We start from the raw sequence: 24,603 nt of genomic DNA on the forward strand, positions 1-24,603 counted from the left end.
TTCCATGATAAGTGGAGAATGATATATATAATGGGGGTAGAGGGTGGAGAGAGTGAGAGAAGAATGGAGGAACTTTAGATTATGTAGAAGGAAATGAGAGGAATGAAAAATGGTGGAATGAGACAGACATCATTACCCTATGTACATGTATGATTATACGAATGGTATGAATCTACTCGTGTACAACTATAGGAACAAAATGATGTACCCCATTTGAGTACAATGAATCAAAATGCAGTCTGTAAAAAATAAAAAAATAAATAAATAAAGATTAAAAGGTTAAATTATTTTTCACTAACATCTAGAAGTAAATCAAAAAAGTATAGTAGCTTTTTCACAACGGGTTTGCCACCAGAACACAGGTGTCGTGAAAACCACCGCTAAATCAAAGCCAAAATGGGAAAGGAAAAGACTCATATCAACATCGTTGTCATCCGACACGTAGATTCGGGCAAGTCTACCACTACTGGTCATCTGATCTACAAATGTGGTGGGATCAACAAAAGAACCATTGAAAAATTTGAGAAGGAAGCTGCTGAGATGGGAAAGGGCTCATTCAAGTATGCCTGGGTCTTGGATAAACTGAAAGCTGAGCGTGAGCGTGGTATCACCATTGACATCTCCCTGTGGAAATTTGAGACCAGCAAGTATTATGTGACTATCATTGATGCCCCAGGACACAGAGACTTTATAAAAAACATGATTACAGGCACATCTCAGGCTGGGGGTGCTGTCCTGATTGTCACTGCTGGTGTTGGTGAATTTGAAGCTGGTATCTCCAAGAATGGGCAGACCTGTGAGCATGCCCTCTGGATTACACACTGGGTGTGAAACAACTAATTGTTGGTGTTAACAAAATGGATTCCACTGAGCCACCCTACAGTCAGAAGAGATACGAGGAAATCGTTAAGGAAGTCAGTACCTACTGAAAATTGGCAACAACCCTGACACAGTAGCATTTGTGCCAATTTCTGGTTGGAATGGTGACAACATGTTGGAGCCAAGTGTTAATATGCCTTGGTTCGAGGGATGGAAAGTCACCCGTAAAGATGGCAGTGCCAGTGGAACAACACTGCTCGAAGGTTTGGATTGCATCCTGCCACCAACTCGTCCAACTGACAAGCCTTTGCGTCTGCCCCTCCAGGATGTCTACAAAATTGGTGGTATTGGTACTGTTCCTGTGGGCCGAGTGGAGACTGGAGTTCTCAAGCCTGGCATGGTGGTCACCTTTGCTCCAGTCAATGTCACAACTGAAGTAAAGTCTGTTGAAATGCACCATGAAGCTCGGAGTGAAGCTCTTCCTGGAGATAATGTGGGCTTCAATGTCAAGAACGTGTCTATCAAAGATGTTCGTCGTGGCAATGTTGTTGGTGACAGCAAAAACGACCCACCAATGGAAGCAGCTGGTTTCACTGCTCAGGTGATTATCCTGAACCATCCAGGCCAAATCAGTGCTGGCTATGCCCCTGTACTGGTTGTCACACAGCTCACATTGCTTGCAAGTTTGCTGAGCTGAAAGAAAAGATTGATCGCCGTTCTGGTAAGAAGCTGGAAGATGGTCCTAAATTCTTGAAGTCTGGTGATGCTGCCATCGTTGATATGGTTCCAGGAAAGCCCATGTATGTTGAGAGCTTCTCTGACTATCCTCCTCTGGGTCATTTTGCTGTTCGTGATATGAGGCAGACAGTTACTGTGGGTGTCATCAAAGCAGTGGACAAGAAGGCTGCTGGAGCTGTCAAGGTCACCAAGTCTGCCCAGAAAGCTCAGAGGGTAAATGAATATTACCTCTAACACCTGCCACCCTAGTCTTAATCAGTGGTGGAAGAATGGTCTGAGAACTGTTTGTCTCAAATGGCCATTTAAGTTTAATAGTAAAAGACTGGTTAATGATAACAATGCATCGTAAAACCTTCAGAAAGAAAGGAGAATGTTTTGTGGACCATTTGTTTTTTTGTTTTTTGGTTTTTTTTTTTTTTTTGTGTGTGTGTGTGTGTGTGTGTGTGGCAGTTTTAAGTTATTAGTTTTTAAAATCAGTACTTTTTAATGGAAACAACTTGACCAAAAATCTGTCACAGAATTTTGAGACCCATTAAAACAAAAGTTTAATGAGAAAAAAAAAAAAAAGGTATAGTAATGAAATTTAATTTCATTATTTTCTGTTTTTTAATGATCAAGAAAATCAGGGACATCCCAGCATTGGGACAACAGACTCCATGGAGGGTGAAAGAGAGGGTGAGAGTTTCAACATAGTGGGAGGTTGGTAAATCTGCATATAGAACAGTAAGGTGTCCCTTTCCTCCTCAGATCCCAGAATTACCAGCCAGGTTGACTTATTCCCATGGGAGGTTGGAAGACCTTTTCTAGAAAAATGCAACAGACTTAGAGAAAAATATCTTCAAATGCTGACATCAGGGGATCATCCACCTAAGGGCTGCGTTCTTCCTGGTCCCCTGCAGAGAAAGACTCACTCATTATCAAGGCTTACAGGCAGAAGCAGAGCTGCCAGCTGTCAAACAGACTTCTTCAATATGACTTGACAACAAAGGTAGCCTAGTATTCCAGGAAGGCCTCTAAAATGAAAAAAGGAGACACACGAGAAACAGCAAAAAGGATCTTGGGAACATAGAAGCAATGCTGAAAACAGAAGAAAATTTGTCCTGCCATTCCCATGCACACCAAAAAACAAAACAAAAAAATCGGAGATAAAAGAAGATATCACATCCAGGAAATAAGAGCAATCATGTAACAAGAAAAAAAAACTCTGAGAAATGAAAAAGTTTTAAGGAAAGCCCCAGAAAAATGCACCAAAAAGCAGAGAAAACAATGTTAAATGTTAAAATTACAGTATCCGTCTAGGTATCTGTACCAAATAAAACTAGGTTTGTCCATATATGTATATGTGTGAGTGTGTGTGTGTGTGTATTATTACTTATCAAAGGCACAAGAGTTTATTCTCTCTTAAATGAAGACAGGTAGGCAGAGGTTAATATGGCAGCTCCACAGAAACTTCTAGGCAAGTATTTCGTCCTGCCTTTTTTGTGACTTCTATAATCAAATTCACTTAATAGTTTAAGATAGCTGCTGGAGCTCTGGCCATCATGTCTACTTTCCATCATCAAAAAGGAAGAAGTCTGGAAGGACACTAATCTTAAGTAAGCCAGTTCCAAAGGCAGTTTTCCAAGAAACCCTGTATCAATGCCCTGTATCTTTTGTCCAGAACTTAGTTACTTCATCTCATTTAATTGCAAAGGAATCTAAGAATGTATTCTTTTATCTGGAAACTTTGGCATAAACACTAATAAATATTTTCCGACAAAGGAAGAAGGGGATGATTTAAATACTTAGGCAATTAGCAGTCTCTAACAAGTTCCAATTTTTGATTAATAGGAAGTCTACAAAGGGTGAACTGAGAAAATGGATGGGAAGAAATCACTCGCAAATACTCAGAATTACAATCAGGAAATTGTTTCCGGATAGATTACCATGTAGCAAGCATAGTGAATGAGAAAGGAGCCCACCCAGGCCCATGTTGGCAATATGTCAGATTGTTGGACTTAGAAGATCCAATGTAAGTTCACAAACAGAGAATCAGGGCTAAGAATGGCAACAGACTTCTCCACCATACCACTGGGAACCAGAAGGCAATGGGGGAAGCACTGTCAAATTCTGAGAAAACTGACTTCATCCTAGAGTTCCATATCTGGAAAAACTAGTGATCAAACATGTAGATAGTTTCAATTATTGAAGAACGTGCTGGAGAAAAAATAAAGAAAGGGGAGGATATGGGATCCAGGAAACAGGAGAGCCAGCATGGGAGGCGGGGCAAGGAAGTTCCAGGAGGAACTGTTCAGCAGACCCACAGAGCAACCATCCAGATGCAGTAGGAGAAAAAAAAAAAAACGGACAGGGAATTGAAAATTTGCACTGAGAAACTGTAGGAGGGCATAAGAAAATTTTAGCCATAGACACAAAGAAAACTAAGCAAACATTTAAAAAAATGAAGCGATTACAAAAGTTAAATCCTCATCTACCATGATGGAAGTCAGCATAATGTCTGAAAGATTAACTGAGAGATGGAAGTTTATGCATATTTTTTAAAATGTGGACACAGTCAAGAAGATAAAAGACTAAAAGAGTTGAGAATAGTTGCCTCTGCAGAAGAGGAAGAGGGCAACCGGAACAAGGAAATTCTGGTTTTTTATATAAGCACATCAGCACTCTTTAAACAATGTGCATTATCTTTGTTGTTTTAAAAATAAATTTTTAAAAATACTTTTTTTACTTGTTGATGGACCTACACTCCATTCATTTATCCATATGCTATGCTGAGAATCAAACTCAGTGCATCACACATGCTGGGCTATCGCTCTACCACTGAGCCACAACCCCAGCCCCCAGAACAATTTTTTTAACAATGAAAATAACCATGTTGTTGTTCTTCTACTAAATTATCCGAACTACTTCAATGCCATTCTCCATTGGAATGAGATTAATAAAATACATTAATAGATGCAGCACCATTAAGCTTATCTGTATAAGGGCTTCAATGCTCTATCCACTAATCCTATAGATTCTAGAAATCAAGATTTTTCTCAAGTTTTATTTATCTCAATCTCAGCACCCACAAGAAATGCCATTTTATCTCAGAAAGGCAGGCACCAGCAGCACACACGCATAAACAGATGGCATTTCTATCCATTTTCACTTATTCAATTTGAAGGTTTTAGAACAAAAGATACACTGGAATGGTTTACTAAGCACCAGACTGTTAAATTCCTGAGTCCTTAGAAACCCAGTTTAACTGCTGATGGGGTGGGGAGAAGCCAAAATGCATTAATGAGATAAATCGTAGAGAGAAAGAGTCTGTCAAATTGAAACAGGGAAGGAGACAGCTAACAAAACATCTCTCCCAAGATAGGTATTATTTGAAAACTCATGGTGTTAAGTTTGTCACTAAGAAATTCAGCTAGTCAGAGAAGCATTTTGCTGATCTGACAAAGACAGGCCCACACGTGTGTACTGGGTTGTTTTACGCGCGCCCAGGTGCCCAGGTGTTCCCTTTCCTTCCTGCTCTCTCTGAAAGCGCAGCTGATTGAAGAGTCCAGGGAGATTTCCTCCCGTTTCGCAAGGAACCAAAGACTCTCAGTGGACCTTTGAGGAGGTGAGCAACACCCTGTTTCTAAGTTGGGGTTCCATGCTGATCCCAATCAGGAGAAAGAGCCGGGAGGGTTCCATTCTACCATAACGGAGCTCCATGCCCTTCCTTTCCTTCTGGCTTGTGACCTGACCCCTAGTGAAACGTCGTTTTATTTTATAGATGCAGACTTTTCTTTTGCTACTAGGAGCTAGCCCTCAGTCTCAGTTCAAATAAACACTGGAGTTTTAAAATCAAGGTGCCCTCAAGAATAACAATCACTCCCAGGTTGAACCATCAAATGAGGAATGAACTTTCACAAAGCGTTGGATTCTTGGGTCTCCCATTCTCACCATTGGAGTCTGCTCATGCTGTAATATGAAGCGAAGAAACCAGAACAGGTGTGTTTGGATATATTATATAGATGGTATGTGTTTCAGAGAAATGCATTCAAAAACCGTCGATGGAACTGAAGATGTAGTTCAGTGATAGAATACCTACATAGCAGGTGTGAGGTCCCAGGTTCAATCTCAGCCCCACAAATGAAAACAAAAGCACTAAAACAACAGAAAACCAATGTCTGTGTTTACCTGTGTATTGTGGGATAATTATGTGTTATACGTAAATTTGCTTCTTTGTAATTTCTGAACTTTCTGAATTGTCTCTGCAAGGAGACAAGAAACATATGTCACTTTATCATGAAAAACAAAATTATATCATGAAAAACATACCTTGAATGAAACTTTTTTTTTTCTATTTAAAGCAAAAGCAGATACAGTCCCTGCCTGCCTGGGGAGTAGGAGGAGCAGGAATGGGAGCTTGTTAATGCAGTTGCAATCATACAGTTATATTAGTCCATTTTGTGTTACTGTAACAGAATATCTGATGAAGGGAAATGTATAAAGAAAATAGGTTTATTTGGCTTATGATTCTAATGGCTAGAAAAACCAAACAGCATATTTGCATCACAACATGCCAAACGGCATCATATGCAGTAGCACACACAAGAATGATCACATGGTAAGAGAGGACTCAAGAAAGCAAGTGGGGTCCAGGATTGATCTTTTATAACAATCTTCCCTCTTGAGAACTAATCCACTCCAATGAGCCTTAAATCCTTCTGCAAGACCAGCATTAATCCCTTCACAAGGATGGTCTTGCCCTAATCACTTTCTGCTGGGCCAAACTTTTAAAGGTCCCACTACCTTTCAGTACCACTCATTACAGTGGGGACCAAACTTCCAGCATGTGTGGAAAAAACACATTCAGACTACAGCAATGTCTTCATTCGCCCACATAGGGGAGACCCCACTGAGTTCTGTTCTCAGAGACAGCGTTGGGGAGTGGCTAAGAGCAGAAGCCAGGGGCTGGGACTTGGCTACTGTGAGAATGAAATCAGTCGACACAAGAAAGGTGCTTAGAACAGTGATTGACACCTAGGTAGGCACATGTGTCTGATCGATTTAGTTATTATTTTCATTACTCTAAATGGCCTTCCCCCACCCCTTCAGTTCTTTTCCTCTCCAAGACCATAAGCAATTGTTTTTTTTGCCCTAAAGGAACTTCCAGGTACATTTTTAACCTGTTCACATCTATGTTATAATGCAGCTCTTGGATGTGTGGAGATGTACTGGAAGTTACACACTGAAATCATTTTTTCTGCAGGACCACATGGTCTTTGCTATAATAATCTGGCTTGGCTGCTGATATTTCATTCCTCACCAAGCTTTTCCAGGGTCATTCCTTCCCCCTTCTTCTCTAAGTGCTTCCTGACTATTCTGCTTGAACAGCCAAGAAGAAGGATAAATATTTTCAGCTGATTAGCATGTACTTTGATTTATGATCATCTCCTTTTAAGCATTTTCAAAACACAGTCTCGATTCTTACTAAGCTGTAGAAACAAGTGGACAATGCCATTGGACAAGCATGCTATTCTTTTATTCTCTGTGACACAATATCTTCCTTCAACCTTACATGATCTCTGTTCAACACATACCAGCATTGAGGTGGGGGTGAGGCTGTGACAGAGAAACACACAGCTAAATTTATATTTGAACTTGCTACCAAAATGTTAAAATTTGTCTTTTTGAGAACTGACAGACCAAGTCCTGGCTCTGTCACCCGGAAGACCCACCTTTCTAACATTCTCTGTTGTTGTTAAGTAATAATTAAGCACCATGTGACCTGCCGCCCTTGTTATCATCTTAATGTGCAAAATGCCAAGACTTTCAAGAACAGTTGATTCCTGACCATCCCTACAAACAGCATCTCTGTTTAGGGAGTTGAAGCACAGACAGCCCCAAATAGCAGAACAATCTCCAGCGTGTCTGTTTAACCTTGGTCTAGTTTTTTTTTTTTTTTTTTTTTTTTTTTTTTTAACATTTGGAATGTGTGGGGCTGTTGTTCTGAACTTTGCCCCACTATTAAAAAAAAAAAAAGCTACAAAGTTACAAAGTAGAGATCTGGTTCAGGATTGCTCAGAAAGGATTTGCTTTCATATTCTATTACTCTGTTCCTAGGGGCCCGCATTACTTCACACCATGCAAGGCCAGTTGGAGTCCCTTCTGACCAATGGAAATAAAGCATCCACTTCAGCTGACTTGTCACCTCTAAGCTGTGGTCTTTCTGGTGCAGGATTTTTCTTGAATGTGTGAGAAAAAGGGGGCTAGATACTCAATTCAAGATTTATGGATTGTTGACTTATTGAGTGATACCTAATATGTGCCGAGTGCTTGTGACACTTGGACCTTGACACCATTTCTGCCCTCAGGATACAAATCAACAGTCATGAGTCACGCTATGAGTGCTGAAGTAGAATAGGGAGAGAGTGTTAAGAGCTCAGAGGACCATGAGGTTAAAGCTTTCTTGGAGTAGGGAGGCTTGATATTGAAGGAAGAGGAGGTTTTACAGACATGGGGATGGCTTGGGTAAAAGCAGAGTCAGGAGAGCACAGGTGAATCCAGAGGTTCCTGTCCTTGGGGACAGTGGAACCCAGTGTGATGCTGGGAAGAGAGAAGGAACCCAGGATGAGACAGGGATCTGTCTTTGGGGTCTTTATAAATAACATTAAGTACTTGGGCTTTATCCTGAGAACAAAAGAAAGCGATGGAAGGGTTTTAAGCAGATGAGTTAGATGACTAAAATTTCACTTTAGAAAGATGATTACAGCTGCTGGTAGAGCGAATGGTTGGGAGGATGGGATAGAACACTGGAGCCAGTAAGCCCAGTGTGGAGATGATGGCAAGAGACCAGCCCTGAATTAAAGCAGTGGCTGCAGGAGATAGCATGGAACAGAGGCATCTGGGAGGCAGAATGAGAAAGGTTTTGTGATGAATCAGAAGGCAGTCGTCAATATCAGTCCCACCTGGCTTGGGACTTGACAGAATCAGTGTTAGTGTCACTAGGAGATATGAGGAATCCAGAAGAAGGCTGGAATCCTCTTAAAAGGGCTTCCATCATGACATGATAGCTCCTACCAGGATGGAGGTCACAGTGGGCACAACAAAGCTGAGATGTCATAAGGCAAGCATTCACTCGCACATCCAGTGACTGGCCCCAGGCTGTGCAGGAGAGGACAGGCTGGCAGCATGGTGGCAAAATAAGAGGATTGGTTTCCATTCACAGTCTTTCTCACCAGCCCTAGGATTTTTGCAAGCCTATTAATGCCTGAGCTTCCTTTTCCTGATTGCATATGGCGACCAAACCCTCCACTGGTGGTGGATGACCACTGCGATAACCCGAGAAAAGCCCTTAACAACTGCAGGTCACTACTACCCAAACAACCATTTCAACCAAGAAGAGGAGAGGAGAGTTTACTTTGTGGGCAATGGACCAGGACACTACAGCAGAGCCCCGAAATGACAGGTGAAGAAAACGAATCTTAGAGGGTGACAGACCTGTAAAGAAGTGAGGAGAGGACACAGAAATCCATCACCCCTTATTCCTCCACCACACTGACTATCCCTTTACCATGCTGTAAAATGAGATAATCTTTTTGTAGAGAAAGAAAAATGCTCTGAAATAGCACAGGTTGTAATGTGGAAATAGTTATCAAGAATGTTTCTCATTTTAAATAATAATTATCTTTTAGTAGGTGTTTATACTGAGTGCAGATTAATTAAAACAGTTAGAGCTCCTTACGTTTCTGTGACCCCTAATAGTAAAACGAAGTGCATTCAATTTTAGGAATTTCATAGAATCTACCTCTTGGTATTCAGCCATTGACACTCAGGCACAGCAGAAATTATCGCACCCAATTCAGAAGAGAGAACTGAGATTTTGAGGATCTAACAAGCTACTGATAGAACGAAATTCATGCAGGTAGTTGGCAACAGATTAATCCATATCTTTTAAGGTCCACACTTTTATGCTATTTTATGTTATTTGTTTAGAAGGATCAAAGTTCTTGAAAACTTTATAAAATATTGCTCAGCAAATCCTTTCTCAGTTTCTCTGAGAAGGAATTTCAGAGAATTCCTTGTTCCATGTGCACCTCTCTTGGTTTCCTAAATTTCGAAAACCCTTTCTCCACTGGCTATTTTCTCTTAACCACATGTTAGGAGCAACACTTCCTTTTGAGTCTTCCTCCCCTTGTGAATATGACCCTGCCTGCCTTTCTCTTCTTGGTCAAGGTTTTTGTAAAATCAGTGCACACCACACCCAGTGTGTTCCCAGCTTCCCCCGTTCCTCTTCACATCACAGACCCCTAAGGTCAGGTTTCTGCTTACTGTGCAATACTGAACTTATAAATACTATAACTACCAGTGACCTTTTCCTGTTATCACAGTATTTGACCATTGAATGTGGCACCTTCATGCAGCATGATACTATGCATAGGTCATGTCTTCTCTCCTCCTTGGTTTCTGCAACCTCATTCTCTCTGGAACCTTCTCTTTCTTTCTCTCTCCCATCTGCTGTTTCTTTCTTTCCTTTCTTTTCTTTTCTTTTTTTTTTCTTTTAGTATCAGGGATTGAATCTAGGGGTGCTTAACCACTGAACCACAACTCCAGCCCTTTTTTATATTTTATTTAGAGACAGGGTCTTGCTGAGTTGTTTAGGGCCTTGCCAAATTGCTGAAGTTGGCTTTGAATTCGTGATCCTCTTGCCTCAGTCTCTGGAGTTGCTAGGATTACAGATGTGCCCCACCATACCTGGATCTCCCATCTTCTTTGAAGATTGATTCCTCTCTCCCTGCCTTTTCAGTAAATCTCTGTGTTCTCCACAGTTTTCTACCTTCCTATCGTCTCACTCCATAAGTGAGCAAGGCAGACCTCAACTTTTGTGTTTAGCACATTCTGGAAAAATAGAATTTTTGGAAGCAGCATGGTGAGATGAAAATTGCATCCAAAATTAGCGAATTACCCACTTGGTCTCCTTTTGGCATGGAGCTGCTGATTGAGTAGAATCCCTGCTCTCCTTTGTCTCCTGCACTCTGAAATTAAGTATCTCAGCCCAGGAACCTGTGCAACCTCAGCCTGATGCTCAGTGATGGCCTCCGTGGCCCTTGACTCACCAGTCCAAGATGGAGCCTCCTCTCTGTGCAGGCACTTAACAGAAGGCTCCATTCTGCATTCTGCCTAGCAGGTTCCCTGTACCTGGGTTGTGCTGCCTGGAGAGCCACGTCCATAGACACATTCCTCAAAGGTTTATTATCATTGTTATCGTTGTGCAAAATGCACATAACATAAAATTCGCCCCTTAAACCATGTAAAAGCATACACATAAGTGGCACTAAGTACTTTCAAAATTAGTCTGCAACACCACCTGTTTCCAGAACACTTTTATTCCCCTCATTGGAGACCCTGTTCCTTTGAATAGTCACTCTCTGAAGCCCCCACCCCTGTTCCTAGCAGTCACTGTCTGTAGTGAATTGCCTCTTCTGCACACCAGGGCACTTCATATAAATGGATTCATACAATGTGTGCCTTTTTTGATTGACTTTTCTCACCTAGCATAATGTTTACAAGGTTTATCCATGTTGGAGCACATATCAACATGTTTCCTTTTTATTGCTGAATAATATTTGATTGCATGGACATATTATATTTTGTGTAGCCACTCATCTCCTGATGGAAATGTGAGTTGTATTCACCTTTTGGCTATTATGGCTAATGTTGCTATGAATATTCACATAGAATAGTTCCCATTATCTACAGTTTCCCTTTCTGAGGTTTCAGTCACCTTAGTCAACTGCAGTCTGAAAATACTAAACAGAAAACTCGAGAAATAAACAATGCGTAAGTGTTCGAATAATCCTTATTTTACTTAGTAATGGCTCCAAAACACAAGATTAATCATGTTGACAATTTTAGTATAGTATGTTGTTATAACTGATCTGTAAGTTATTATTGATAATCTCTTATTGTATCTAATTTGTAAATTAAACTTTATCATAGATTTTTATGTTTAGGAAAAAACATACTAAATATAGGGTTTGGTACTATTGCAGTTCCAGACACTCACTGGGAATCTTAAATATATCTCCCAGCACTATGCTGTTTGGACTTTCAGCTTCTAAAACCATGAGCTAATCAATCTTCTTTTCTTGACAGGTACACAGTCCTTGGGTTTTTCATTATAGTGAAGAAAACCAGACTAATATTCCTGCTAAGAGGTTTCTGTGGATGTCCTAAAGGGAGGCACTGTGCTCTGGTTCTGGCAGTGCAGACAGACAGATCCAACAGATAAGGTCTGACATCTAAAGTTGAAATGGGTGGGGAGATGGGCAACACTGAAGGTAGGTTAGGCTTGGGAGGAAGACCGTAAGTTTGGATTTAGACATGGGCAGTTTGAGGCTCCTTGACCATCAAGCTCTTTCAAACTCTGTTCCCTGAAATGCTCTTCCTTCCCCAGTTTTCCAGTAGGAGAAATGCCTGTTTATCCATGCAAGTTCAGCTCAGGTATCACTGTCTCCCTTCTACCTTACCTCTCCATTCATCCAGAGCAGATTCCTCTACATAGACTTGCAATTCTCTATTTGCAAGCTTGTGTCATCTACTAAGCTGAGGGCTCCCTGGAGGCAGGGCTGTGACTCCATCTTTATACCCTTGGCACCAGTGCCCTATCACCATGAAATAGCTGATCTATAAATACATGAGGAATGGATGTGATACATGCCAACATTTAAGACTTCTATAGTGTGTGCTCTTGAAAAGCTCAAAAAGTTACAGAACAGACATAAGTGAGCAGAAGGTGTGGAAGGTGAGCTATCACAGGTATCTGGTGGAGGAGTATAGGAAGATTTTTTTTTTTTTTTTCAGGAAGCAGAGCTTTATTCTGCAACACGGAGGAAATGTACTTTACCCACCTGATTTTGCCCTTTACCAGGTCACTACATTTTGTTGCAAGGTTAGAGACCCCAATTTCCATAGCATAAATAAACAGGAGCTATATTTTCTCACATAAGGAACAGTCCAGAGGTGGAGAGTTGCTGGCTTTGGTTCAAGTACCTAACAACCACACTGACTCTATTTTCCTCACTGTTGTCCTGATTATATTGACCTTTTAGCCTCATGTTCATTGCCTTGTGGTTGCAATTTGGGTTTGAGGCATAAAGTGATTGGGAAATGGAAGGATGGAGCCAGAAACCCCAGCCTAGCCCCTCTTTCAACTCATTGGCCCAAACTGGGTCAATGACTTCCTTAGTTTTAAGAAAGGTTTGGCAATCAGGAATGGGATTGTCATGGTTGTCTTTGACCAGTCATGATCCAGGGTTCTGGCCATAGAGAAGAAGCGGAGAATGGTTTAGTTATTGGGAAGGTGACTCCAGGGTCTGCCACTGAACAAATATCTACCAGGAATAGGTAGGGTCTTCTCAAAGTTACATACATGCTGGTGGAGCTAGGTGGGAATTAATCCTCCTGTAATGTCCAAGAGGCTATCAGCTGCATATGGATATGAGACACCAGGCACTTGAATAAAAGGTCTTGTGAAGTTCTCAACCCCAAATGACCCCATTTTCTGGATCCCTCACTTACCCCCTTTCCATCCCTTTGAACCAGGTATTTAAAAAAATAAATCAATACATGCCAGCACCTATTCATTTCATAAATAGCAGCCTTCCCATTCAACTAGCTCATGGTTGGGCTGCTCAGCAGAAGACCTGATGGGAACTCTCCAGGCCCACAGAAATAACTTCTCTGCAAATTCACCTTTTCTTCCTTGTTGAATCAGAACACTAGTAGTTAAGTCTTCAATGAGAATGAACATTAAGAGCCCAGAGGAGAGTTCCTGGATAAATGCTTTGGATTTTTTTTCCCACCCAAAATGGCTTGTGACTTTTAGATTGGAGCATGTTCTTCATGTTTCATGTCTGTGATCATGTAGTATGGCTGTATAGGAGGAAGGGACAGGATGGGCACAGGACAAAAGGGGGGAAACAGGTGCCCACTCACTACTGCATATGCCCTCTTCACCTAAATCAAGAGAGAAAAGCACGTTCTTGGCAAGACAGGAGTGAAAGACATCCTGAGTGTAATATTAATCTTTGCTATAAACATAAGCCTACACACTGTCAGGCTATAAACATGAGTAATTAAGAAAGTAGCTGAGGGCTGCTTGGGGAGCATACAGTGACAGCAGCTGCTACACATCTGAACATGAAGACAGGTTGCAATTCTTGTGTGAGAGCCCTGTTGTTGGCATTGACTGCTCTCTTACATGTGTTCCCAGGAACTTCTACAAGCCTCCAAGGAGCATGGAGCTCAGGTCTCTCCTCCACTCCAGACCTTCTCAGTTAAGAGTGAACTTCCCTCCCACACCAGCACACCCTGATGGCCCTGTAGGACATCTGGCTCATAAATATTCAAACACTCAAGAAAGAGTCAAGAGTCCAGAAGTACACCCTTAGCTGGCAGGAATGCCCAGGAGATAGAAGACAGGGAATGCTGACCAAACCTTTCCTGCACCTGGAGTAATAGAGTACACACAGCTTCAGACACAGACCTGCATCCTGCAAGGATCTGGGTGAACATGAAGTGTGACAGGGATTTGCTGGACACACCCAAGTTTCTCTGGCTCCTCAGGCTTACTCGAGTTTTCAAAGTGCTTTCTCTCTCCTTTTACCCGAGTCCGAAGAAAACTACCTCCTCAATTCACTCAGTTAATTCCGCTCACCCTTAGTTCTTGGGGACATCAACTCCTGAAGAAGTCTTCTCTGACCTGTCCCTTCTATGTGCGCTCAAGAGACCCCTGGACCAACCCCGTTTGATTCTGTCTTCTAACTGCCTATTTGTTGATTCCCCTTTCTAGACCTCGAACTCCGCGAAGGCAAGAAGCTACCTTGTTCCCTCTTTTGTCCCCATTCTGGAGCTCAGTAAGGGCTCGGAATTTTTTTGGAATAAATCGAAGGAGTGTCGTGTCCCTAGAGTGGCGGGGCTGGGCCCTGGATCTTTGGCACCAACGGCCCCTATCTGGGGAAGTCCAGTCCTAGGCCCCCACTCTCCTCCGGGCTCAGACTTGGGACTCTACCTGGGAGGCGCGCCGCGCGGCTGGGACCCGCCTCCTGGGTGCCACAGCGACCCCGCCTTCCCGGGCCGAGTCTCTGCCCTAGGCGGCCGCGGCTCCCGGGCAGGAGCCCGCGAGCAGGTGGGGGCGGCGGCCCCGCCTCCGCGTCCCGGCAGCACCAGAGCTGGCGGCCGGGGAGCGAGCTGGGCGCACCGAGCGCAGCACCGAGCGCCGCGCGGCCTCAGCGACGTCGCCTGGAGCACGGGCGCTGCGGGACGGAGCCCGGAGCGGAAAGGCGGCGGGGAAGGCGGCCCCAGCTGGAGTCCAGACTGGTCCCGGGCACAGCCATCGACAGGTAGCGGCTCCGCGCGCGTGTCCGGGTCGGTGCCCGAGGGGGAAAGGGTGAGTCCTCGGCGGCCGCTCAGGCCAATCCCGAGGCGGAGTGGCCTCGGGCGGAGGCAAGGGTGCGCGCGTACGCCAGTGCCGAGGGGACCTTGCCAGGCTGCAGCCCCCGGTCCGGGCCGCCATCCGGGTGCTGCTCTGCGCTGCCCTAGTGCCCGCCACCGTCTCCCCGCCGCGCCACTCAAACCAGCCCAGAAGGGGACCGCGGAGAGAACAAGGTCACGGTGGGGGTTGCCTGCTGACCTCCCGGGACCCGAGTCCCCAGTGAACAGCCCCTGGTATTAAGGCCTCCTCGGCCTGGTCCTTCGAGAAGCTCTCGGTTCCTCGCTTCACCCCCAGAACAAAAGACGGGACTCGCTGGGGTGGGGGCTGTCGCGGAAGGCTGGGCTGAATAAAGAAGAGCTAGTAAATTGCAGAGCCGTAGGTGGCTTTGAGAATACAGAAGTAGCCTCCAAAAAGAAAACCAACTCCGGACACGTGAAGTGACTTGCCCAAGGTCACACAGCTCGTGGTGACAGCGGGGAATAACGCTCAGGTGTCCGGACTCCTCTCCGGAAGCTTATTTCCAAGCTTGGGGCCAATAGTCCGTCTAGTCCAGCGGTTTACATCTGGCCACAGTGTTGCTTTAAAGTCCTCTGGAGGGGTCAGGGAGAAGGTGGCAGAAAAAAAAATCTCCCACTATATCCCACCGGGAGCCTCGAGGGAACAGAGTTGGAGCAGGGCACCCGGGCCCAGACCCTGTGGGCTGGTAGGCACTGGCTCTCAGAAACAGCGCCTTGTAAGGGTGGCTTGCCGGGTGCGTGGGTGCGCCCGCGGGGTGCATCGGAGCAGCGTGGGGACCATCGGGGCAGCGTGGGGACCGAATGTGCGCTGCTCCCTGGAAATTAGTACTGCTGGAAGAGGCCAGGAGAGCTGTTCCAGGAGAGCTATTCTAGGAGCTCTGGGACAGATCAGCAACATCCCTGACATTCAGGGCGCTTTGTGATCCACCACATTCAGAAGGAAAGTTACTATGTAGCAGGAAGTTGGGTTGACATTCGCTTCTCTGAGCCTCGGGTCCTTGGCTGTAAATGAGGGCCTTTGTTTGACACGACCTGTATGTTTGGAAAGTTTGTGCTTCTCAGTCTTCTCCTGTCAGAATTTTTTGTCACTTTATAGAGAGAATTAGAAGCGTATATCTTTAAGTCAGCGTTTAATAGTTATCACAGAGACTCCCAGCTTCTCAAAAACATTTAGGGTGGGAAGTGCCGCTGGGGAAGTGGCTCAGTGGTAGAGCACTTTCCTGGCATGTTTGAGGTCCTGGGTTTGATCCCCAGCCCTGAATTTGCGGTGGGAGAGGGGCGGGGGAGTGAGGTGTTGAGTGGGGGGTAAACGCTAGACAAATCTAACACATAGCAAGTAGAGGTCAGAAGAGGGGCTGCCTTTGGACTTTGTTATTGACCTGGGCAGGGCATAAGGGAGGCTCCCTACCTTGACCTAAGTAGTGGTCACACATGAGTGCATGTAAAAGTTTATGAAGTTATGCCTTATGCCCTTGAGACCTGTGCATTTGACTTTTGTAAGTTTACCTCAAAAACAAAGTAGATAAAGATTTAATGCTAAAATCCACTTACTATGGTAGCACAAAGATTGCTTTAAGTTTTCTAACTAATGTATTTTAGAGATACATTTAAAAACTACAAAATCAACTCAGAAAAAAAAGGGGGGGAGATAACAAGGAAGCAAAAGAAAGTTAAGAAATAACGGGAAATGGCACATATAATGTAGAGTGCTTTACAAATGCCTGCACACATTACCTCATATGATTCACAGCAATTCTTCTCCTTTTGTACAGAAGACAAAATAAAAAGTGACAGCGGTTAAATGACTTGTTCAGGGAAGCCGAGGGTAAGAATCTGGGGATGTGGACTTAAAAATCTAGGCATGCACCATAAACAGGCAATTTGGGGGCACCCTCATCAGGGCAGAGTGGTAAGGGTGACAGCGACTTGTAGGCCAACTTCTAAGGGCTGTAGGACTGCCATGCCCCCTCTTTGAGTTCCTTCCAGGAGTTTCTGTTTTCGGGCAATTGTGAGTGTAGCATTGTGTTACACGAAGTTAGCCAGCAGCAGAAGGGATGGAGGAAGTGTGTGTGTCTAAGAACATACAGTTTTAGGAACAGGAGAAAGCCAGCTGGTCCAGCCTGGCAACGCTCTTTTTTGGAGATTTATTGTTCAGAAATCATATAGTACAAGTTGTGATTTTGCAGTCACTCCAACACACACACACACACACACACAGAACAAAGACCTAGAAACTTAGAAAAGATCTGAGAAATCCAAAAGGGATTAACAATTGAGGAAAATATGGAATTTTCACCAGGGAGCAACAGTCAACTTTTCCTGCATTTTAGAAATTCATAAATATATGTTTATTAATGCTAAAGTTTTAAAAATTGACAAAAATAACTGAACAGAAGGAAGGAAATTTGTTTTCTAACAATTATGTTATAAATATACATTAACTGGAATGCAGAAATATTTGAAACTTTAGGGTACACAACATTACATCTAGGGAGAAATCCTGAGAAATTTGTCCTAATGTGTATTCTAATAATTTTATTCTTCTGCCTAAAATATGGAACTTAGAGAAGTAGAAACATGTTAGTTTTACCAGCCAGTTTCAAATTGCAGAGTTGAATGCTTGGCTTAATCCTGGAATTAAAAGTTTGGTGTAAAGACCCTAGGTTAAGTGGGGCAACTATAGTGGTATCTCTGGGTGAGTCCCCTCAGCTGAGTGCCATCAAGTGTGATCATGCATCACAAAGTTATCTTTAGGAAAGTTTTGCCTTGTCACTGTAGTGTTCCTGCTATCTGGCTGCTGGAATATTTAGAAAGGAATCGTAATATTTGACTGACTTTGCTGATGGCCTGACAAAACAAACTTGAAGAGGGAACTATTAAATAAGAGTTCAGGTTGGTGAGAAAATGATTAATTACTTCTAATTTTGCCACTGCACAAAACCAGAGAGACGCATAACTCCCCAGCGGATGCCAGGCAGGTGGAGCTCATAAATGTTCTCTGTGGCTTCAGCCACTAAGGCACTGGGAACTCCCCTTTTGCAATTTGAGGAGACTCTCCAACTGTTCAAGGGTGAATCCCCCTCTGTTAGGCAGCCAGGCATTGTGCGATGAATTGCAGCATTCAAGTGCCAAAGAGATAAGGTGAAACAGAGCAAATGGGGCAAAAATACTGAGCAGGCATTATGTGATCCAGGCAGTGTGGGGGAGGATGTTCCAGTGCATCTTGAAGGAGTATTCATCCTGTGTGGGCGAGATATTCCAGTAAGTCTGTGAATCTAGGATGGTGGATCCAGAGGAGAGGCCTGCCTGTGGACTGTAAGTTAGAGTCAGCTCCAGGGTTAGCTGAGAGGAGGCAGCAGCCAGCCTCAGAAGTTTGAGTTCCTGGGAACAGGCATCCATGTGAGTGCATGTGTATATCAGAGCAAGGACCCTGGCTGCCATCCACTGATCCTTTAGAGCTAATGGCTAACTGATATTTGGGCTAGGCTAAGAGCTTCTTATGTAGAAAATCATCACAAGGGAGCTAAGTCTTCTTATTCCTGTTATTAAAGGGAACCAAGAGGCCAAGGGCTAAACTACTTTCAGACTGATCCTGTCATGCCCTGTTCTGTTCTCCTGTCAGTCTTCTCATCCTAATCCCATGATGCCCTTAACCTCCCTGGCTCTCCCTTGTAGAACTTGAGTTCCTGGAGGGAAGATGCTATGTCTACTTTTTCTGTTTCCATCTCTTGCACCATGCCTGGCAGATGACCTAAAAGCTATTGAATGAATGGATGAGTGAGCGAATGTATCTTTAACAGTTTTCCAAGATCAAAGCCAGTTATTTTTTGGACTGTCTATTGTTTTGACTTTCACCGTCTCATCCTCTCTGTTGATTTGGATCCTCTGGCATGATTCTATGGATGAGATGCATAATATGCTTCTCCTTTAAGGCTGAAAATGCTGAGCTCAGCCTGTAAAGTCAGAAGGCCTCTACTTCTTTAAGAAATTCAACATTATTTTTCTTTTGTATAAGTTACATAATTCAGATAATCTGAGTTTGAGTCTTGCATTTATCATTTTTTTGCTGTATGATCTTAGATTATTTAGCCTCTGTGTGCTTCAGTTTTCTCATCTATAAAATAAAATAATAAAAGTACTCAATTTAAGGTAAATAAGATAAGCTCAAGTCTTAGAACAGTGCCTCATTCATAGCAATGTTCAATAAATTAGTAATATTTTTGTTATGATGATAAGCTGGTGCTTTAAAAAGTTATTTGCCGGGGCTGGGGAGATAGCTCAGTTGGTAGAGTGCTTGCCTTGTAAGTACAAGGCCCTGGGTTCCATCCCCAGCACCGCAAAAAAAAAAAAAAAAAAAAAAAAAAAAAAAAAAAAAAAAGTTATTTGCCTAAATAGTCTTTATTCTATAAAGCCTTTAAAGAGTTTATAAAATTAGATATTAAACAACCTAAAATTAATAGATAATAAACTGGACTAAAGAGAATACCTGAGTAGAAAGTGAGACAGAATCAGAGATAATTTAGAGAACAAGAATATATGAGGTAAAAATAGTTTCCAGAGATGGGATTAAAATTTTGCCAGAGCTTCCCAGCAGCCAAAACAAAAAGGGAAACACAAAAAGTTACCCGATCCACAATGACCATGAGATAAAAGCAGCAGATCGTTTACACAGGCTTTTTCTGGTCCTGAAACCTGGGATAGCGTTCTCCTGGCAGGTCTTCAAAGCAGTCACTGTTGCCATAGAGATCCAAGTCTTCCACATCATCCCTGTCTAATGACAATGAAAGTTTTGTGGCAGAAGACAGTGTTTCCTAAAATTTTTTTCACATAATCCCACAGCACTGACCCATAAAGCTCTTCTATGAGGGGCTGAAACACTATGGGCCAGAGGCTTGCTATTTTCTTAGCTATGCTTACTAGGTGCCTGAAAGAATAGGATAAGTCTTGCAGATTGTCCACCAGAAAGGTGGACAATACCATCTTCAAGAACCTTTGTCTGACCGAAACCATTTAAATAAGCCAGATTTGCTTATATCATCTACAAAAAGCCTGAGGGTGTCATTATCATATATACTCAGAGATAGATGGTCATGTATTCATGAATTTTCTTGATACTGGTAATTCATAGTTTCCCTTTAGATGCAAATTCTTATCACCCTATTTGGAAAAAAGAATACAATGCTAGTAAAAAGAAATGATATTGAATTTTTAAACATTTTTTATAACAGAAATAATAATGATCCTGTTGTTTTAGCCTTCTTCTCCCTCTCTCTGTGTATCTTTCTATCTATATAGATGTATATGTAAATACATTTAGAGATATTTAGATTCCTATCTATATATGTGTGTGTGTATCACTATATGATTCATATCCCTTGTGATTGCATTCAACTGCCAAAGAAAGCAAAAACAGTGTACACATGTGAATTTACCTTCAACAGATAAGAGTTTATTTGTCATGTGGAACTAGACTCTCAAGAGTGGAAGTCTGGCTGGTGCAGGAGCTCACATGGTGCTATCAGAGATCAGCCCCTTTCCATCTTCCTATTTCTCTATCCTTTACCCTGTAGGACTTAATCCTAAATCTGGTTGCTTCATGGTCACAAGATGACTTCTGTATCTCTGGGCTTATTTCTATAGTCTAGGCAAGAAGAAACAGAAAATGCAAATAGCTAAAGAGCAAAGGCCATTCTAGTAGGGAATTTTTCCTTTTATTAAGAAAATAATATCCTCTCCAGACTTCCACTTGTATTTCATTGGCCAAAGCATTGTCACAGGGTTGCTCCAAATATAAGACAGTCTGAGAAATCGAATATTTTTAGCTGGGTAAACTGCAACACCCCCAAATTAGGGACTCTGTTATGAGGAGGAAGAGGAAATGGTTATTGAGAAGGCAACTAGCAGTATCAGCCACCTGACTGCCATTATTAGCCATGTTCCTGACTTAATTAGAAATTAAAGAAGGTGACTCAGTAATTTTAAATGTTATACTTTTATAGATCTTCATGGAATTAGCACTAGAGAAGGAAATAGACCCCTCTGCATATGTGAACATTCCTGAATCACCGTGTGGGTCCTGTTCCTTTTCTGAATGTCAAATCTACATTTCCATTTACCAAAAGCACCTCAAATTCACTGTGTTTCTAATTAAACTCACTGCTCCCTGCCGGTTCATCACCAACCCCCATTTTCTCCTGCTTTTCCTTGGTTAACACAGAATTGTTTTGCAAGGAACCCTGGACTTATCCTGGGCTCTTCCTTCTCCCCCATCCCAGATGTCCAATCTGATTTCCTCCTTGATTCTGGCCCATTACTGTTAATCTAATTCAAATTAACATTTCGCTTAGACCAATGGGTCTGTTTGCTGTTTTTCTCCCTACAATTCATTTTCCACGGTAGCCCCCAGGATGCTGATTTGAAATCATAGATGTCTAAAAATGTCTGTCTTTTTTGAAAGAAAATTATTAACACATATTGATTGTGCAAATTAGTGGGATTCCCTGAAATATGTCTATGCACATATGCATTGTCCACTGACCTAAAACCCTACAAAATAAATCCCAGACCCCAGCTCCATGATATGGTCCCCGCACTATAGGCCCTTCCACTGGCACCCAGCACAGCACTTCTAGTGGCCCTCTGCAACCCCTGCTGTCATGGAGGTCCTGGCCCAGAGGGTCCTTTCTTGTGCTTTTTACCTGTGACCCATGGAAGCAATTACTTACCTTTTCATTCATGTGTCCGAAGCACTCTATATTTCTATTGATATTTTTTTGCTCTGGATTCTCTTTTGCCTGCCATTAATAATGCTGTGCCCATTTGTTTGTTGTTTTAAATAACAACTTTATTAAGATAGAATTCAGATACCATCCAGTTCATCTTTTTCAAGTGTACAGTCTCAGTGGTTTTTAGAATATTCAGTCTTGCAGCCATCACAGTGATTTCCAGTAATTTCCATCCCAAAGAGAAACCCATGACTACCAAGAGTCTACTTTTGATTTCTATGGACTATTCCAGATATTTCATATAAGTAGAATCATACAGATGTGGCCGTTTGTGATGGACTTCTTTCCCTTAGCATAAAGTTTTTAAGCTCCAGCCATACTGTAGCAGGTATCAGTTCTTCATTTCTTTCCTTGCCGGAAAAAAATGCCATCGTATGACCTACAGCATTTTGCTTTTCCAGTTGCAAATTGAGGGACAGCTGCATTGTGTGCATATTTGGTTTATTTTGTAGAATGCTCTTGTGAGTGTTCAAATACAGGTTTTTGTGTGGTCATGTTTGCACTCTCTTCAGTAGATACCCAGGAGCAGAATTGCCTGAGTCTCATGGTGACTCTGTTTCATGTTGAAGAACTGCCAATCTTTTCCAAATTGACTGCACCATTTATCAGCAGTGTATGAGGATTCTGCACCAGTTTTTAGTGTTTGAGTATTATTTTCAACTTTTAAACATTATTTTGTTTTAGCAGTGTTTCTTGTAAAGAAGATATGACTGATTTAAGAAAAACAATTTAAATAGCTCATTTTAGTAAAGGAATCTAATTGTCTGCAGTTATTGCAACTGCTGATACAGTGGGATTTATTTTGGTTTTGCCTACTATTTGCTTTATTGTTACCTCTTTCTTTCCTCCTCTTTTAAAAATATTTTTAGTTGTATATGGATACAATACCTTTATTTTATTTATTTAGTTTCATGTGGTACTGGAGGATTGAACCCTGTGCTTCACACATGCTCAGCAAGCACTCTACCACTGAGCCACAACCCTAGTCCTCCTCCTCCTCCTCTTTTTTATTTATTTTTATTTTTTTCCTTTTCCTGGGAAAGTGCCCAGCACATAGTAATTCTCAATAAATAAGTGTCAACTGTTACAAGCTGTCATTTGTGGACAGAAACATGTATCTATTAATTTATTCATATTTATCGATTATCTGCTAATCAAGTGTGTAGGTTCACTTGGTGACTGGCACAGTGCCTAACATACAGAGTTCTGTAAATATATGTTGTATACATATATCAAATTACCACACTATCCTCCCTAAATATGTACAATTATTGTATATCAATAAAAATAATAAATATTTACTGTTTTGTGTGAACTACCCAGAGACAGATGGGCTTGGCTGGGGGAATAATGGAAAGAGCAGACCTGGGATCAGACTCACTCAGTTCCATCTGGTTTTGTCACAGCCTGGTTATCTGAGCAGGGTGGGTACATCTTTGAGTCCTCATTTCCTCATCTGTGAAATGGAAATGATAGTATCTGTCAACTGAAGGTGTTTAGAGGGATGAAGGTGATTATGAGAATGATGATCAATTTGTGTAGGGAGCGTAGTCTAGACCATGTGAGCTATTGTTTTTGTTAAACTGCCCATCAGGTTTTTCTTTTGCAGTACTGGGGATCAAACCCAAGGCTTTTCTCACACTTGCAAATCCTTTACCCTTGAGCTATCCTCCCAGCCCCAGTGTCTATCAGTATTAAGACACCAACCAGGGTCTTCCCGGGAATAAAGTCATAGAGAAAAATGAAACTGACCCCTTTACTATATGTTTAATATAAATTACAACTGCCATATGAGAGGAGGGGACATTTCCTCCCTTGCGTGGGAAAAGTCAGGGAAAAAACCAAAGGTGCGCTTCCTGTTTCTTCTTAATGTTGCAAAAATGTTAAGTCTCCAGTGTGTTCCTTGGAGCTGTTATCTATTCTAACATTCTTTCAAAAACTGAATGAAATATTTTTGCTTCAATTATGTTGCTTTACAGCAATTCAGAGGAAAGATAAATAGCTTCAGAAATAGGTAAGATAAAGAGAGGAAAAGTACAAAACACACACACACACACACAAAGAAATACGTAAGACGATTACCTAAAACATGACAAATGAGCAAACATTTTTCCTGAGTTTAATTCACCTTCCTCACACTTTAACAGCTTTTGCATGCATTGTTGTTCTGGTTTTTACTGGAATGTACATGCCCTACCGTTTCAGAATTTCACCGGCAGACTTCTAGAAGGAAGACTAAGTATCCTGGGTTCAGGCACAATGTTGTGCCTTCCTGGTGTTCATGGATGAGCAATGAGTTTTAAATGATGGTGTTTGATATTATTTACCTTAATTACATATGCCAAAGAATGACAAGCCAGAATACCTGCCTGTAAGACCTCCAGTATTCTTGTAGCTGGGGAAACAAAGCCACCAGTTGTTATTTCAGTCCTGCACGCCTCTTGGCCATCGTCCGTTCTTGCATTTAATGAATGGCAAGGATCAGTTACAGCTGGAACCAATTCACAAATGATTCATGCCCAATCAAGAAGCATATTTTAAAGCCATTCTAACTGTGTCTTAGCCATGTGTTAACAGAAGAGTTAAATCTTAGGGGTTGGTTTGGGAAGAATTATTTTATTTCACTCTTGCCTGTTTTCTAGTGCACTTGGTCAGCTGCCTTTGACACTTGCAGGGGGCTGTGGTGGTGGTTTCAGATGGTGCAGAAGTCTGTGCAGGGACAGCACCATGAAGCCCACCCTCAGCTCGTGCTACTGCTCTTGACAGCTCTAGCAGA

At 42.3% G+C, this 24,603-nt stretch overlaps 1 protein-coding gene and 1 pseudogene across 4 annotated transcripts in view; both read left to right on the forward strand.

The window, feature by feature from the left end:
• Nucleotides 1–337: 337 nt before the first annotated feature.
• Nucleotides 338–2,124, forward strand: LOC306668451 (elongation factor 1-alpha 1-like; annotated as a pseudogene). The gene has a single exon. The product of its transcript is annotated as an elongation factor 1-alpha 1-like (transcript).
• Nucleotides 2,125–14,579: 12,455 nt separating this feature from the next.
• WIPF3 (WAS/WASL interacting protein family member 3) overlaps nt 14,580–24,603 on the forward strand; it is a 108,499-nt gene continuing 98,475 nt past the window's right edge. Inside the window, exon 1 of one of the 3 annotated variants that reach the window (XM_079152122.1) lies at nt 14,580–14,933. The gene's annotated coding sequence lies outside the window, so the exon portion shown is untranslated. The remainder of the gene's footprint in view (nt 14,934–24,603) is intronic. The other 2 variants (XM_079152123.1, XM_079152124.1) reach the window with 2 other exon arrangements.

The sequence above is a fragment of the Sciurus vulgaris genome (assembly GCF_902686455.1).
Source record: "Sciurus vulgaris genome assembly, chromosome: 8".
NCBI classification, from domain to species: domain Eukaryota; kingdom Metazoa; phylum Chordata; class Mammalia; order Rodentia; family Sciuridae; genus Sciurus; species Sciurus vulgaris.